The following is a 13,781-nucleotide window of genomic DNA, read 5'->3' on the forward strand; positions in this document are numbered from 1 at the left end:
AGGCCAAGGCTGGGGTGAGCAAGCCTCTTACAAATGTGATGTGTCTCCAAAAAAACAAATAAATAAAATGCATACAGTAAAGTACACAACGTGTACTAATCTTAAGTGAACAACTGATACATTTTTCATGTATGTCCATCCATGTAACCATCCCCCACATCCCCTCATCCCCCTTCCTAGTTAATCCACCCTCCCAGCCCCTGTCAGTACTTACGATCGTAATTACTAATGGTCCTAGAACATCTACCAGAATTCTACCCTTTTCCTGTTGCTGGGCAATTAGGCCGCTTCCAGTTGTTGATTATTACAAATGAGATGTGCCTTTTAGCAGCGCGTGTGCCCTTAAAGAGCGACACTGCTCATCCAACAGGGAGGTTTCATCTGCAAATGGGCAGCACAAGGCTGTGGAGGCTCAAGACCATAACCATTCATTTGGCCTAATTAGGAGCCAGGCTGAACCTTTTATTGTTTGGGAGAGGGAGAATTGGAGAGTGGAAGATTTATCTTGGAGCCCTCCTTCTGCTTCAAGGTGTATCTGTGTGAGGAAAGACAATTTATTAGCCTTCATTTTAAGAATATTCCTGGCTGCTTCTTTCTCTGGTGCTTGAGGGGATCTGTGGTTGGCAGAAAGGACAAAGGGAAGTGTTTGGTTGCAACCCAAGAAGGCACAGTGAGAGAAGAAGGGGCTTGTGCAGAAGCCGAGCTGGGCTTATTTGAAAGCCAAGAACTATTGGCTTGTCATTTAGACATGAATCAGAAGGCGAAATGTTTGGGCCTGACTAGAAAGAAGAAGTGCTGAAAGTTGAGAGAGCAGGCATGGGGGGCTGTGTCATGGAAAAGAGGGAGTTGGTGGAGTGGAACTGCAAAGCTTGCAGGAGGCAGTGACGAGGTGGCGGGCAGGCGGGTGGGGGCAAGTGAAAGGGGTGCTGTCTTTGGGTTAATGCCATTGGGGAATCTGGCCCAGACGCAGCAGTAGATTAAGTTTCTGAAAGCACATTCCTGAGCAGAATAGGGGCTGTGTTTTGCTGGTTGGCTGATGTATGAGGGAGGCCAAGTGGTAGACGGGATTACCGAAGGCACGGTCTGCATTTAGAGGAAAGACTGGGCAGCGGCTTGCCGGTGCACACGCATGCACACCCACACACACTCAGCATGGTAGGCTTCCTTTTCCTCTGGCCTCTTCTCCATGCTTTCTCATGTTCATCTTTGCACAAAGCAGTTGCTGTCTGGCCTACCTGGCAAGATGCTGCCTCCTGCATCCAGCCTCTAGAAATCCCTGGGAGCTATAGGTCATGGGGCCTAGGACCAGGCTTGAGGATTCAGGGGTGGGGAGGAGGCCTCTAGCAGAATAATTTTCTGGTCCAGTGTTGGGAGCTGGTGGGTCCCCTTGTACTTCACCCTGACCAGGTGACATCATCTTTTGATTTTCAGTAAAATGGAGTCAGAAGTTGAATCACCTGAAGAGTCTCACCTTTGCTCTCTCCCTCCCTCCACCCCAGGATGTCCTGGCCATGTGGGTAATGGCTGCTGCATGCTCTGTGGAGATGCCCATCTCGCTCTCCTCTGTGAAGGGCTTTTTATTTCCTATTTAACCTAAACTTTTTAAAAAAATAAATCTCTCTTGCTACTAATGCCCCGCTTCAGATCATCTTGTCTAATTCTTGGTTTTTGAAATGCTTTTAACTTTGAACTCCTTCCTTTCACTTCCCTTTCCCTTTTCACAAGCCTCAGAGCAGACAGCCAACCGCTCTACACAGCTCAGCTCTGCTCCTGAACCAACAACAGACCCTGCCACCTGCCAGGGAGCACTCCACTCCTTCTTACTGGACCCTGAGTTCCACCTCAGGCCTGTTCTCAGCACAGCATGGCAAGGAGTCACAACCGACTCATCAGAGCTGGCAGTGGGAAAGCTGTTCTCAATCCCTTACTTCTAACCATTAATAATTCTTTATGTTTAACTTTTAAAATTTTTTCATAATTTTATTCTCCCATGATCCCTAGGTCCCACTGGTAACTGGAAATAAAACAGGTGGTAACTAGGTAGCTACCAATAATTCTAAACTTGGGAATTTTAGTCCTCAAGTTAATGTGAAGTCTTAAGTTGCAGCTGCTGTAATTGTGAACAGATCAGTCACCACTCCTTAAGGCCTCCTAGCGCCAAGGCCAGGCATATACTCCTGAATGACCCTGTCTCTGGCATCAGAGATCAGCAGGTGAGGTGGCTGACAAGAAAGGAAGGAGTCCCCCTCGCCACTCATCCTCATGACTCTCTGACTTTGAGAAAATGTCCGAAGTGACCAGGGACCCTTTGTTACCGTAATTTAATTTAACCCACAAATAAAATGAAGAGCCAAACTGGTATAATGGAAAAAACAAGAAGCTAAAAAAAAGTTTTAAATTCTGGGTTTAAGCCTTAGCTCTGCCACTTAAGTGCTCCATGACTTTCAGCAAATCACTTGGTCTTTAGACTGCCACAGCTGTGAAATGAACACAATAATTACATCACTAGTCTCATGGGTTTTTTGAGGATAGATGGGAGAATGTATGATATCAGTATTTGAGAGCATTTTAGAAATCCCAGGCTTTATCTGTTTGCCCATGTAGTTGTCAGATATTTCTGGAGTGTCTCCTTTCTGGAGGCTCTGAAGCCTGTGTCCAGTCCTGTGCTGCCCAGCTCCATTCTGGGAGTGACTCTTAGGAAGACAGTCCAGAGGGTGGCAGAGCTTCCAGTCATAACCAGAACCAATAGAGGGCTGGCTTCTTATAAAGAGAGAACTAACCCATGTCCTGTGACTTTCTTAGTTCCTTATATACAAGTGTTCTCTAACTCAGATTCCCACTCCCAGCTGCCTTCAAGAGCAGCCACGGTGTCACGGTGCATTGTCAGTGTAGCCCACAGAGCTGCTCATTGACGCTCCTGTGGGTTCACTGCTGCCCACTCAGCTGTTGCCCCATACAGACAGCTGCTGTTTTGCACTGACAGGCTGGACTGACCCTGACCTTCAGCATGGTGAATTCTACAAACAGAAGCTATGTCTCTTTGCTCAGCTCCCCTAATCTGTAATTCCCATCACACACTTCACTAAGGTCATCTAGGTTCTGACTGTGAACTAGAATAGTCCATAGTCCATTAAGGACCACTGTAGACATTTCTTTCTTAAAATATTTCTAGCTTCCTTTATCTCTGTATTAGGGTTCTCCAGAGAAGCAGACCCAATAATATAAACACACACACACACACATATATGTATATATGTATATATATAATATATGTACATATGTGTAATATATTTAATTTTGTATATGTATAATTATATATTATACAAAGATTTATTTTAAAGAATTAGCTCATGCAGGCTGTAGATTCCGGTAAGAATTGATAGTGCAATCTTGAGGGTAAAAGCGGGAAACTCAGGCATGTTTTCTGTGTTGTCTTCTTCTCTGGAAAACATGTCTTTGCTATTAATACTCTCAATGATCAAATGAGGCCTATCCCCATTAGGGAGGGTAATTCTTTTACTCAAAGTAAAAGATTTTCTAGCAAAGTTGACACATGAAATTAGCCATCACAGTCCCCTACTGTCCACCTGAAATACACCACCTGCCTGGAGTTCTTTTGGAATATGTCTCTTTGGAGGCAATGTGAAGAAATTAGTTTCTCCCTAAGTCCAACTCCCAGAATCATTAATGGCACCTTTAGACAGAGATGTTTCCACACTGCCAGGACAATGGCTATTCCTTAACTTTATGGAGCCACGAACTCCATCCAAACCTCAGGATGCTTTGCATTTCAGCCTCGGGCGGAGCTGCACCTTTGGAAGATGCAGATACAGAGACCCTGTTGCCCCAGCCCCTACCAGAGATGCATTCACTGGTTGCAGAAACAGCTTCATGAAGCCCTCTCACCTTGGCAGAGGCATATTGTTTGGATTCTCTTTGGCCACAGGTGTCTCAGAGCAAAATTGTAGTTTAATTTGGGCAATCTTATTAAGACCATCCTTTCCTAATTTTCCCCTAGTCTTGATTTTTAAATATATATATAAAACCTATATCTTGATTTTTTTTTCAAGATTTTTTTTTCTCAACTCCTCTGTGAAGTGTAAGGGTGGAGAGGATGAGAGAAGAAACAAGCAAGCAAGAACTCAATCAATAAAAGAATTTGTCTTTCATTTCCAACAGTCACTGTAATTTTCTTCCCAGAATATATTTTCTTACTCCAATTAACAATCTACATCTTTATTTTAATTTTGTCCTCAGTTCCTTACAACTTAATGCATTCTATTTCTAAAGGCTTCTGTTAAATAAGACAAGACCAAAGTTCATGAGTCCCACTTGAAAAACAGCAAAGCACTCATTCTCCAGTGCTGACTCCTATATTTGGATATTTTGGACATTGGTGCCCTAAGAATTGGGAAGCATTTAGAATTTCTAACAGGGCACAGTAAGATCTGGTCCTGGCCATTGAACATCTCTCAGTCTCACGGAGAAGGTGGACTTTGTTAACACATTAGTCATAAAGCAAGGCAGCCCAGTGAGTTGCCTGACAGAGATGTGAACAGATTTTAATGGGCGCTTGGAGGCTAGCAAGGATTCATTTCCATTTCAGGGATTGCGGAAGACTCAGGAGGTGAGCCTTGAAGAATGTGTACACGACAACCTGGATTTTTAATTTCTGAGTCCTCACATACCTTTCTCAGACCTTTAACAACCAAATTCAGCTCTTAACATTGCGTATTCAGACCTAGGCCCCGTTCAGTTTCTGGGATGGCACCGAGACTGCCACAGAAAGTTTTATTTCCATAGTGAGATATTTCCATGGTGAACTCAATCGAATTCTTAATCTAACCACCAGGTGATTGTCTCTCTCTCTCCATCTTGTTTGCCGCTCACCCCGTTTCTCACTGTTTCTCATCTCTTTTCTCTTTGGGTATGAACACTTTCTGATTAAGAAAGAAGCTTCAGAGTGTTTTCTCCAGTACTCCCCACTTCCGCCCCCATCTGGTTCAGTTAGCCAGTGACTCCCTGACAAAACAGGAGGAGCCATTTGCTCCAAATTGGAAAAACATTTGTGTGTTGGCTTGGGCGTCAGGGAATCCTGTACAAGCTTTTTGCTTTGGGATGAAGGGATGGCAGTGAGAAGAAGGGTTGGAGGGAAAGAAAACACAGGTGGCTTCCTAAGCTGCCCCAGGAGGGGAAGGAGATGGGCAGCTGGAGAGGAGTGTGAGCCTGCCTTGGCTGGGAGAGACAAAGAGACAGCTCCACACAGGGGGATAGAGTTGGAAAAGGAGAGCCAGCTTAAGCTTGAAATTTAGTTGTTCCATACCATAAATTATGTGTATTTTACTTTGCCAGCTGGGCCAGAAAATTACTGAAAGATGGCTGAGATTCAAAAGGTGCTGAGCAACTTGAGCATCTTAATAGGAAATGAATAAGGAATACCCTATAGCTTTAGGACGAAGTTACATCAATGCTTTCTGTTTTCTACTGGATGCAGGCAGAAATTCATAGCTCACAAGAATTGTCCCTGATATTCTGGTGAAATCTTCAGATGGTGTTGGCCACTCTAATCCTATTAGCCCTGGTGCAAGTACCCAGACAGATCTGTGGTGTAAGTTCTGCTCAGAGCATCTTGGCAGCAAATGTCTGTCCCAGACAGGCAGGGATCCCATTCTATATTTATCAGAGGTCACTATTTACCAAATAGACCTCAAGTTCATAGTGCATCTTCTACCAAGGACACCCTTAAGGACTCTTAACCCACTCCACCCTTGTCCTCAATTCATTCTTTGCATTCACAGGCAAATGCTTAATACAATCCTGGGTTCATTTTCTAAGCTAAGAGAAAAGGGAAGGGGCATGTAGTATATTGATTCAGTGAGCCAAAACACAGTGTGAAGAGCCTTTTGCACCAGAAGCCAAGAGAAAGATTGATTTGCCGGCTTGAAATCACTGGACTCCTTTAAGGAGCATGGTGCAAGATGGTTCCTTTAAAGCAAAAAAGAAAACCAAGAGAGCAAATGAGTCCTTGGTTCCCTGGTTTTTTAAAAATAGCTTCACACCTCAGCATCCCTGTTTCTCTTGTGTGTGTGGAAAAGTTGAGCAATTTCTACTTTGACTTTGTTTTTAGACTTTCAGCCATTTTTGGTGTCTGGTAATAATCTTGAGCTCTATGGAACAGTGAGTCTGTCCTGCTAATTAGATGTAGGGTTCACATCCAAATTAAAGGATGATCACTTCATAATGAGAAAAAATGTAAACAAAAGGAAAAAACTTGCTGAAGTAAAAGCAGTGTTTCTTTTCCTATAGGGAGAATTGTGGTTAATAGTGAGGTGCTTGCAGCCTTTCCTTCAGGCCCACTTTCCATCGCGCACTTTCTCCTAGCTTTCAGAATGGTGGTCCCTTAGCTGGCAGCATCTTGCTCTCCATCCCCGTCCTCAGAAGATTCCCACCTCCCTTGGGTTACTAATTCCTTCTCAGTTTTCAAGACTCAAGTATCTTCTCTAGGAATGTTTCTTGACCCCTTCAACTTCCAAGTCTAGAGTAGGTTCTCTTCCCGGTTTCCTTAGTGCCTTGGGTTTGCTTCCACAGCCCTTTCTTGTCTGTCTACCTGGAGGGTAGGAACTGTTATTATCTGTGACCACAGTGCTGTCTATGGGGCCTGGCACACCACAGGCCTTCTGTGAATATCATGAAAGAGGAAGACTCCCAGATAAAACATGTCTGAGGTCTAGAAGACCAAAAAGGGCATACAGAGGGTAAATTAACAATTTCTGAATTTCCTTTTCAAATTCTCATATATTAACAGTTTTCAAGAAGTATATAAGAAAGGATAAAGCAGGAACTCAGGATACAAAGAGGTTAAAGATACAAATGGATTCAAGAAAGGTTTAGAAAAATTGATGAATGTCAGAAGCATAAAACAGCATTTGAAAGAAACTGAGATGTTTGGAGGAAATTCTGGAACCTCAGGGAGATGCCAGTGAATTTAGTTCCATGACCTAACACAGGGGGCCCCAACCCCCAGGCAGCAGACCAGTACTGGTCCATGGCCTGTTAGGAACCAGGTCACACAGTCGGAGGTGTGCGGCGGACCAGCAAGCATTACCATCTGAACACCACCTCCTGTCAGATCAGCAGTGGCATTGGATTCTATTAGAATAGAATAGAATAGAATAGGTTTTGCCGTTCAATAGAATAGGGTTCACCATTAGAGGGTGAACCCTACTGTGAACTGTGCTCATGTGAGGGGCGGTTGCATGCCCCTTATGAGAATCTAACTAATGTCTGATGATTTCAGGTGGAACAGTTTTATCTCAAAACCATCCCCCTCAGTCTCCCCACCCCTGGTCCATGGAAAAATTGTCTTCCATGAAACTGGTCCCTGATGCCAAAAAGGCTGGAGACCACTGTCCTCATATATACCTCAAGGGGCAGCTCGGAGTGGGTGGATGGGATTGGTGCCACCGAGGCTGATGAGAGTATGCAGTTCCCAGGTGTGTGGGAAGAAAAAGCAGGCCTCACTGCCCTGTGTCTCCCACCTGGAGTTCTGTTCCTCAGGGCCACACCAAAGGGCCATCCCCATTCTCTCTCTGAGCTCCTCAGCCTCCGCTTTCTCCCCTCCCTCTCTTCCTGCACAGGCCGTCAGCCCTTCCAAAGGCTGTGCCAGGATCCAGCTCTGGCTATGATGAGTCCAGACCACCAGGACTCACATTAATTTTCCCACTGCTAAGTTTATAGTTTATATTTGGTTGATCAGAGAAATATGTGTGATGTGGGTTGCTGGCAAGTAAATCTTTTTTTCCTTCTCTTTCTTCAGTATACTTTTTTTCTAACTATTTCATTCCTTCATCTAGTCCAAAAGAAACTCCCCAGTTCTGCTAACCAGCCCTACCTCAGAGCAGCCCTGAAGTCGGGTAGATGAGATGGTCTACAGACCAGACATCTTCTGTGTTCATCTGGCTGCCAGACCCAGTGGAGACATGGCTCCATCCTTGACTTGTCTTTGAGGATTAATCGCATTTCTTGTTCTCTTATGTCTTTTTTAAAAATAAAATATTTTTAATTGGTTCAAGCCAAGAAATTCCTGAAGCCTTAGGCCAATTCATTGCAAATCATTTAATGACATTGCAAAATAGGTTTTTTTTAGTCTCTCTCCTGCTTCCTCTCCCACTCCTCCCTTCTGCTTTTCCCCTCCTGGCCACCCCCAGATTTCTCTCTCCTGTCTTGACTTTGATTTTCAGCCCTCATCCCCCAGTCTCTTTCATCTGTTCTCCAATCTCAGCTTTCTTTCACTGCTCAAATCTGGGTGTAAATCCCACCCCAACTGAAAGGAAAAGACAGAAACAAGATTTAGCAACTAATGTGTTTGGCATCTACAAAGGTTTGGTTTTTCTTCTTCTTCTTCTTCTTCTTCTTCTTCCTCCTCCCCATGGAAACTGTTTTCTTTAAATACGAAAGAGCATGCCTTGCTTTCATCAGAAAGTGTGTTTGAGAAATTTCATGTCATGTTTCCATGGTTGTCAGGAGAGAGCTTGGGAGCCAAAATTATTTGTGCAATTGGACAGGCAGAAAAAAATCCCAAAGAGAGCAAACATATTTATCCAGTCTCCCTGCCTGCAAAGGGAGGAGGAGTACTCAGTCTGCCAACCATGTTTCTAAGTGTCTCTGTAGATCACGGTGTTGACTTAGGCTGGAGTGCTGGTGGAGGTGGTGAGGACTACGCTGGAGAACACCATGCTTGTGAATTATTGTGTCCTGCCTTGTCTATGTGATTGAAAACTCCCTGTGGTTAGGAGCTATGTCTTTGCTTCTTTGTAGTTTCTGCAGTGCTTGGCATAACAGACAATTCTGCAGCACCTGGTTTGCTAAATGAATGACTCGATGATGACTGGAGGGATGGTATTTTACCAAATGCTGGTTTTGTCCCGCTTTGTGGGCTGCAGGGGTCTATGTGCCAGGGCTGAAAGACTTATTCACTACCCCAAATGCATGGCTTCTGAGATGCCTGCCCAGCCCACAGTAAACCCCAGCCACTCACCGGGTGCCAGGCTTTCTGACCTCACGAGAGCACCATGAGGCTCCAGCCTTTCCTCTGCTTCTGTAGTTGTCCCACATCCTCAGCGGATAACTGCCGTGGCTTTTCACTTGCAGATCATTTTATTTCAGAGGAATAACCTTGGGGTCATGCCAAGCCGTGGTTCCTCAAATGACTTGGGGGTCGAGAATTGTGTTAGGACTCTTTGTCCATCAATGAAGCAGTTTGGGACACAGGAGAGCCCCCATATTGGCCAGAGGCAACATAGCGAGGAGTGTCAAGGACGCTTTGTCTTCTCAGACTGTACAGCCAAGTCTCACTGACAGCCACGAGCCAGGGGCTCAGTCAGAGAAATCTCTTAGTAACTTTACTTCTCCTGCACCTTGGGTGTCTCTCAAAAAGGGACTGAGGTGCAGGGAAGGACCAAAGGATCAGCATGCCACTGAGTAGTGCTCCATTAGGGCAGAATCCTTTATGCTTTGTAGCATTAGCCACAGGTACAGTAAGCTGCTGCAGGGACAAGTTGAGGCTTGCAGGTTGTGACAGTTGGGGAATGGAATTATCCATCAGCCCAGAAACCTGCCAGTGGTCCTGAGGCTGCACAGTCATCCTGGCAGCATTGCCACGTGAGCCCCATGCGGTGCCCCGTGACCTGGTGGATCCCATCCAGACCTCTGTAGAGGAGTGTAGGCTTGCCCTGTGATCCCCAGGAACAGGCAGAGGGTAGGACAGGACTGTATGTGAGAAGTACCCGCATGGGTAGAAGGCCAAAATTTCTTTAAGTGTTCAGCAGAGCTCATGGATATGGGGATATTGGTAACTCCATGCAGCATCCATGGTGCATCTTACTTCTCTTCTTACTTCACACAGAATCGAACTTCGATTTGCAGCTTAAAGGAGGATGCAGGAGAAGACTGAATGAAGAACTCCCTTGGAAGTGATTGTTAGGTTTATGGCTTAGACCTGGGGCATTTAACTGAGACCCGACACATTCTGTAGTTGGACACGTAAAGTCCGTGAAAATTGGGGGATAAGCTTACAATTAATATTTGACAATTTGTGTTATGAGAATGCATGAACATACACCAAATGTTGTAATTTAATTCATAGCTCTGTGGAACCTTTTATTAATAAAGGAAAGATACTAGAAGGTGGTGAGAAAGAAATTCAAGAGATACTCAAGATAAAATGTGCCAGTTTGCAGTTTCACATGTGATCCTGCTGATGGCAGCCACATCCATGTGCCTTTGACAGTCTTTAATTTGCTGTTTTTCCCGTAGCCAAAAGGTTCTGTGCCTGATGCGCCCTTTGAATGTGAAGAGAAAGCACAGAGTACGTCACATGATGTGTGTCTGAACACATCCCTGTAACCTCTGTGTTCAGAGATCATACGGAAGTCATGTATCCGAGTGTCCATCTTCCCTTTGGAAACTGAGCTCCCAGAAGGAAGGAACTGGGCCGGGGTCTATGTGGAGCCCAAAATATCATGGGCTTTCTCAGAAATCACAAAGTTCTGTGACAAGCAAATAAGGTCAGTAAACTCAGAGATGGCCCCAAAGACCAGGACTTCTGATCTGTTGGGAGCTGAGAAACAAGAGTGGGCCTACTAGCATTTGATTAATGTGGACAAGTTAATGAAGTAGCTGGAAAATGCACAAAGAGAGGATGCGAAAAAAGGGTGTGAGGGGAGGGAAGGTAAGAGGATTAAAGCTGCAAAAACATTCCTCTAATGGATTTCTCAAACACACCAGCCAACAGGCAAGGGCAGGTGTCCTGTCAAACCATTTCTCCGTGAAACCTGATCCATCTTTCTGCAGCGGAGGCCTGCTAACCCCATTTGTAATTGAAGGGCCTGTCCCTTATTTCCAGTGAAGCACACTGAGCAGCCTAGGGACTCGGCCAGGAAACCAGCTTTGCAGACAAAGGGGCCTGGGAACAGGCTGGTTTCCTTCATATGCGCCAGCGAGAGCTCCTCTCTGCATCTGCCCGGTCTGATGGCTGATTAGGCTCTTATTGATCATGAACCCCCCACCCCTCCCTGGCCCCTTCCTGTCCAAAAACACTAGAAAAAGGGGGTCCTCTGATTTTCAGATCATTCATCACTTCATTATTCTGCCTTTGATCCCTTAGTGAAACTCAAGTTTTACTCGAGCAGCCAAATTGGGAGTGTTTTAAGCTAAGGCTTAAGCTTAGGAGGCACGGGGGGGGGGGGAGCGGGGATGGGGGTAGGATGGACAGAGCCAAGAACCAAACTGCTGCTTATTTGTTTTGAAGCCAGGAAGGCTCGCCTGCCAGTCGCCCCTTGTGGGGAGCTGGATGTCCAGCTGGGGTGCCCTCGGTCCTGCCTGCACAGGCTGTTGTGCACATGTTGGCATCAGAACAGAGGGGCTGTCTGGCCGCATGGCTGACCAGTGCCCAGCTTCATGCTCCCCCACTGCACAGCCTTCTGTCTCCAACTGAGCAGCTGTCAGAGGGTGCAGCAGGAGCCAAGAGGGGATTAAAAGGGCCAGTGTTTTCTGCCGCTGGGTTGCTGAGGTGGGTGCCTGGCAGAGTACATGCTCCCTCCGTGCCTGGATAAGCCCTCAATTACAATGGGCAGCAGCCTGGGGCCATGAAGATGGAGATGGCGTCCTGGTGCCAAACTCCTTTCAGTTGCTTACATCTTTCTTGGAAAATGATCTGCTAGGTTTAAGTATATTCTTTGCTTAAGGCAAATATCCTTGGAATGAGGTGAAGAAAAGGAGGAGGAAAGAACAAAAACCTATTGGTGGAGTTGTTTGGGATTTATTCGACCATGGAGGAGGGTGTTTCACAGCGCCTGAGGAATTTTCCAGATGCCCCTAAGCTCACAATCACTCACAGCTCGCTTTGTGAGGAGCCTCCTGACTTGGCAGGTACAGGGCGCACTGGCCTGAAGGAGGATTAAGGCCTTTGCATTTTTTAAGTGAATTGCTTTCAGAAAACAAAGTTACCAATATTTAGCAAGAACATGTTGAGCTCAAGCAATTCCTTTCCCATAGTCCAAACCTTCCTCCTCTCTGAGAGGAAACTCATTAGCTATCTTGGCTGAGAGGCTCAGCCAGGACTGGGCTAAATAATCTGTGGGACCAAATGCAAAATGAAAATGTAGGGTCCCTCGTTCAAGCGTTATTAAGAATTTTAAGATGGTGAAAGCAGAGCATTAAACCAAGCGTTAGCCCCATCAAGTACAGGGGCAGGTTGCGCACCCATCAAGCTGGTCTTGAGCTCAGACTTCCAAACTGTATTTATTTAGCAAGGATTTAGAAAGCATTTGCTGTGTCCTCAGTACTATGCAGTAGAGCTTGGGGTTGGGTGAAGAGTGAAAAATTAATAGGCTTCCCACCAGGAATTTATAGTTTAGTTAGGGTCAGATATTACACACACAACATCAAATAATTTTGAAATCATTATTTAAAAGCCCAGGAGGCCCTACACTTACCCATAGGAAGGAATCTGAGAGATCTCACCTTGACCTGCAGGCATCATGCATGTTCAGCCTAGAAAGTGAAATGGGGCAATAGAAGGGAATCAGACAACCAATCCCTGATTTTTTTTTAAGTTTGTTTTTTTTTTTTTTTTCTGTGGGTACGTAGTATGTGTGTATATTTATCAGGTACATGAGATGTTTGGATACAGGTATGCAATGTGAAATAAGCACATCATGGAGAATGGAATGTCCATCCTATCACTGTTTCCACCACATCACTCCTTGAATAGCATGTATTTCTTACAGCACATTTATTAGACCTATTTCACTTCTTTCTTCAGATCCCGCATAACCTCTCAAGAAACATTCTATTTGCAAAATAACTTCTACTGGCAACACTTAGATATAATGTTCGTAGAACATTTGTTGTGCTAGGCTCTTGTCCGTTTCTTCAAAATGTAGACCAACTTTATGAATTTGAGTTTCTAGGCAGCATAATGGGCATCTTGTACCTAACTTGTGGGGCTCAGCTTCCAAGATACTCATTCATTCATTCATTCATTCATTCACATTCATTCATTTATTCATTCAACACTTGCCAAGTGTGTTCTTGGGCCAGGACCTGGGTTAGGTTCAGGGGACACAGACAGGAACAAAACTTGGTCCATGCCCCAAAGAGTTCACAGTCTTATATTGTAATCAAAGGGACATCACAGAAACAATAGGGCTTTCCTCCCCTATGTTGGCTTGAATTGACTAAGAGCTGCTGGGAAGTTCCATTACATGGGAAGCCTGCTGACCTCACTGAATACCTTAATCACCAGGCACTCCTAGGGTGACACCAGTTTGTTTTTGGTAATTATCTCTTGTCTTCTGTGAGAAACCTGATTCCAGCCCTCTCTGGGTCTCCAGTGGAAACAACAGCAGAGGCAGGTGCAGTCTTGCAGTGAAATTGTAGTCAGCCCCGAAGCTATCAGTCCCGGGAGCTGAGCAGAATTTGGTGTGGCCAGTATTTGGAGAAGGTGCCTCCAGGGCTTTCTGAGTACCTTTAGGAAGAGAGTGTCTGGGTAAAATATTTCCATCTGTCTTATATTCCATTAGTTTTATTTCTCCTCTTAAATTCAGCTATAATCCTGAAAACCAGATTTCCAACTTGGAATGCATGCAGTTTTGTTGTGCAAGTGGTCCCTGTTTTACTCAGCAACAGCAGTGATTTGGCTCATACAAAGAGAGATTTGTTGTTTGGACTCTTGGATTGCTTGGGAAATATTCTGCTCTTATTCTAGATGGATCTCCATA

General features: G+C 45.0%; 1 protein-coding gene across 1 annotated transcript in view; it reads left to right on the forward strand.

Annotated features, from left to right (window-relative positions):
- BOC (BOC cell adhesion associated, oncogene regulated) overlaps window positions 1–13,781 on the forward strand; it is a 79,428-nt gene that overhangs the window by 46,174 nt on the left and 19,473 nt on the right. The window lies entirely within an intron of this gene.

The sequence above is a fragment of the Colobus angolensis genome, unplaced genomic scaffold, assembly GCF_000951035.1.
Source record: "Colobus angolensis palliatus isolate OR3802 unplaced genomic scaffold, Cang.pa_1.0 Scaffold190, whole genome shotgun sequence".
NCBI classification, from domain to species: domain Eukaryota; kingdom Metazoa; phylum Chordata; class Mammalia; order Primates; family Cercopithecidae; genus Colobus; species Colobus angolensis.